We start from the raw sequence: 4,132 nt of genomic DNA, 5'->3' as shown, positions 1-4,132 counted from the left end.
AAGGTGTGGTCCTCGGGAATAAGTCCACCTTTGACCCCTGTCACTGCTGAATTCTGGAAGAGACTGGCTTGGCCTGGATGCCCCATTCATTAGGTGTTGTGAGAGATGCCTGAGGAAGGCCAACATCAATTCCGGTGGTGGGAGGAAATGGCAGTTATTTTTTCCTGTCTTCCCTGGTGCCCCCTAGGGCCACGGAGCTCTCCTCCAGAGATGTCCTGCCTCAGAGTAGTGTTTCATGTGCTACATCCCACAAAGTGGCCAACCCCAGCTGTGACTAAGGAGTTTGCCAGGACGCAGGACTTTCAGGGCTAAAACAAATTGCTCATTCTACCCACAGGGCTTTTATCCCTCCATAAGAGACCCAGAGTTTCAGATGGAAACAAAGGAAATCTGTCCCCGAGGACCGAGAGCAATGAGACCAGCCCTCTAGTTGCAGAAGACACCCAGCCTCATTTGAGATTCAGGGGACAGGACACATGGAGACTTCCACATGTGCCCCAAACCAAACCAAATCACCTGTGTCAACCCAGACCTGAAGGTTTCCCCAAGCCAAGCTGAGCCCGGACCCTTAGAAGCCCTGATCTCCTCCGCCAGGCGCGGTTCCCCTCTTCCCAACGTCAAGATGCCCAGGCCGGGCCCCGCCGGTCCGCTGGTCCTGGGAGGAGCCGAGCGGGCGCAGAGCTCGGGGACAGCCGCGTAGCTCCCCCTGCTGGCCGCTCCGCGAGCACGCGCTGCCCGTGGGATGGCAACGCGGGCGCCGGCGCCGCAAGGCCGCGCACAAAGGAGGCGGACGCGGCAGCCATGCTGGGCCCGGGAGCCGCGGCTTCCCGCGGTCGCTCCTAAGAGGCCAGCGAGCCGTCGCCCCAGAGAGCTGTCGGCAGGTGGCTTGCGGTCACACGGCCGGAATTCGAAACGCACGACCTGAGAGCCGGCGCTTGTCCAGAGCTAACCACGATAATAAAAGCCGTCGGTAGACCGGCCGCGGATGTAGAACGCCCTGAGCTCCCTGCGCCATGGCACCCTGCCGGCAGCTTCGCGGTCACGACCTCATTTGATCTTAACAGCGACCCTGAGAGAATAGTATTTTTATTCATTAACTTGTTGACTAATTTCTATTGATTTGTTGATTTGTAGTAAATGTATTTATCAGAGGTGGAAAATGGGGCACAGAGATGTAAAGTCATTTGAAAAGGTCACACGGCCAGAGAGCAGCAGAGCCGGGGTAGCTACATGGAGCAAAAGGCTGGTGGGAGGCATGGTCGTTCTGCCCTCCCCTATGTGTGCAATAATAGTATTTCCAGGTACTTGATCTATCGCTCCCTGTCCTTATATCCCTGATGACCAAACAACAAAGCATTTGTGTGTCCGAAAGTTAAGGTGGTCCATGTCTGGCCACACACACTTTCGTTCCAGAAGGAGACACCCTGCCCTGGCACCTTGAAAATATTCCTTCACCCCCTGAGCTGAGCAGCCTGCAGAGACAACAGGGGTGAGGTCAGGAATCCTAGGCTCGGCCAACTGCCATACAGTAAGTCACCTCTCACGGTTTGTAAAAGGAGTTTGGCATTCCAGGGAAGAGAAGAAAGCAAACTGTCCAAATGCAGAGAGATATCTGAATCTTATTCCTCAGTTCTTAAGAGATGCTTACAGGTCATTTTTCCCATTCTGTTTTCTACTATGAGATGACAAGATGACGTTGGGCCTACGTGCTTAACAGGAGAGGTAAGTGAGTTGGGGAGGTGGGGGGAAGTTGACTACAGCTGACCTCCGTGGGACTCTTGGTTCTTCCGTAAAATATAAAGCCTCCTGCAGCACAGAACCAAAGAGACCAAAGAGCAATAATGCGGCACCTGGTGTCAATGGCTGGGTGCTCTTGCTTTCCAGAGGGGCGCTATAGACACTCTGAACCCCAGATCTCCACCCTAGCTAGAGGGAGGAGTTGATGGGTTGGTGTGGAGGTAGAGGATGGCTGCAGGGAATGAGTTCAGACCTTAGAACTGAAAATAAACATCCTAAGGATCTTGGCAGGGTTTTAGCTCTTCCATCTGCCTCTAGATGAGGAACTTACAGCTGACCTTCTGACAGTGTCCCCCAGTATTGTGCAAGGACAGAGCTAAGCTTTTGGCAGCACGCTGGAGCACAGATGTGCCAGGGACGTTCTGTTAACAAAGCACAAAGGGTAGAAGGAAGGAACAAACCATTCTTGTTCAGAGAGAGCTCTATTGTGTTTCTCCAACAGGACAGAAAGACACCCTCATCACCCCCACTGTCAGAGGCAAATCCCGCCCAAGACCTGAATCTGAGTCCCACCACTGGAGCAAGGAGCCTGTGGTTTCACCATCAGGGAGCAGCGAAAACCCAGGTGCTCAGGTCTCGGAGCTAGGGAGAGGGGAGGCCAATAGCCCACCCACTCAAGAATCACTTCTTTCCACTTGTCTGAGCAGAGTTGGGAAGGAGGGCCTCCGGAAACCAGCTGGAAGGGAGTTGGCTGGGGCTCCACTGTCACTGATTTATGAAGGCCTTTCAGGGCCAGAATGACACCATCCACCCTCAACCTACCTCCTGCTAATTTATATTCTCAGAGCTTTAAATCATGGTGACAGCCCTGCAGGCACTTTGACCAGTCAAGGGCTTCCGGGGCCCCGCAGGCTGGCACGCTGTTCTCCTGGGCCCTGCACTTGACACCCCAACCTGCTCCAAACCACACTCCCAGTTCCTGCTCCCCTCTGGCTGTCTGCTCAATCAGATAATCAGCAGAGCAGTGACTTTCTTTTCACTGACTGAGAAGCTCCTTCAACTGAAAAAAAAAAAAAACTACCAAAGTTAGAAATAAATGTATTGACATTATGACTCACCCTTACCTTATTATTGCTAAGCTTCAAAGCAAACACCTGCTACCATCAACAAAATAAATGCTAAATTACTAAAATACCTAAGTTCTTTTTCTAAACAAATTTTACCACACCACTTAACTCTTGCTAGGCTAGAGGAGTTTTGGAATTGCCCAAGGCATCTGAGCACCCATTATTTCCACCTCACTTTTAAATGCTAGACCAAACCTTTGAAGTCCACTGCTTCTTGAAAAAAAAAAAAATAATAATAATAAAATAAAAACCACAGCACACTAGAAAGCCTTATTATTTTTGAGGGTACCACAGTAGCTTGCTCTACCATATGGTAGCTATAGTCAAACGCACAAAAACAAAGTAGGTAGAAGTCTGAGGTAGGCAGGAAATGAAAACCAGGCTAGCCAGAAATTGGAGAAAGACTTTAGGAAGCAATATGACAAGGAAAAGAGCAAGTTGCAGATGATTTTGTCTCTGAGATCAGAGCTGCATTCCACTGCTAAACTTAAGGTGAGCCATTCATTCAGTAGTCAGATAGCCAGTAAGCATTTATTATGCTCCCACTACATGCTTGTCATTATGTTGGAATTAGAAGTCATTTCTGAGTTTATCCAGGCTCTTCTAGAGAAAGAAATCCACCCTTATAAATCTAAATCATCCAGATTGCCTATGTGGCCTTTCCGGCCCTGCTTCTTATGACAGAGAGATTCTGTTTCTGGCACATGGAGGCCAGGGATACACTGTCATCTGTTGATTCACCTCAAGGGCAAAACTCAGGATCCTGTGATCTTGGCTCGGACGCCCTCCTACTTGCTTTATGTACAGTGAGTCTTCACATCACTGTTCTCCCCAAAACTACAAACAGGAAGTGAGGGTTGTGATTTACTTCAAAGGGTGCGGGGGTGTGGGGGGGCTTAGATTGCCTGAAGGTGAAGGTGTAAAACAGGCTGCGTGAATAACACTATTATAAATAGTGTGGTACGTGATTGCCCCCAGTGGAGTTTGACTTTGAGTTTTGTTCTAATATGATTGAAACAGTAGTAGGGGGAGGGCACGTGGTAAAAAGGGGGTCTGATTAGGGCTATCTGAATATATATTCTAGCTGGGGTAAAACACACCTGAAATCATTGACAATTCCAAAATTCTAACAATTCTATGAACTAGTTCTAGTGGAATTAGGAAGAGACGCCTCAGACCGAGAATAATTAAATGACCAACTTTAGGTGACATGGGGACTTCACACAAAGCAGAGGTCAGAGTGAGCAGGAGCAAACTTGGCCTTCTCA

At 49.5% G+C, this 4,132-nt stretch overlaps 1 long non-coding RNA gene across 2 annotated transcripts; it reads left to right on the top strand.

The window, feature by feature from the left end:
• The first annotated feature begins 757 nt into the window (after nucleotides 1-757).
• On the top strand, nucleotides 758-2,860 carry LOC112660868 (uncharacterized). Of its 2 annotated transcripts, XR_003137277.3 has the most exons (4): nucleotides 758-1,301; nucleotides 1,414-1,528; nucleotides 1,683-1,722; nucleotides 2,240-2,860. It is a non-coding gene; the product is annotated as an uncharacterized LOC112660868 (long non-coding RNA). The 2 variants fall into 2 exon arrangements; XR_003137276.3 differs by having other exon boundaries at nucleotides 759-1,528.
• Nucleotides 2,861-4,132: the final 1,272 nt, after the last annotated feature.

The sequence above is a fragment of the Canis lupus genome, chromosome 4, assembly GCF_003254725.2.
Source record: "Canis lupus dingo isolate Sandy chromosome 4, ASM325472v2, whole genome shotgun sequence".
Lineage (NCBI taxonomy): Eukaryota > Metazoa > Chordata > Mammalia > Carnivora > Canidae > Canis > Canis lupus.
This window is presented reverse-complemented; position numbering and strand designations above follow the sequence as displayed.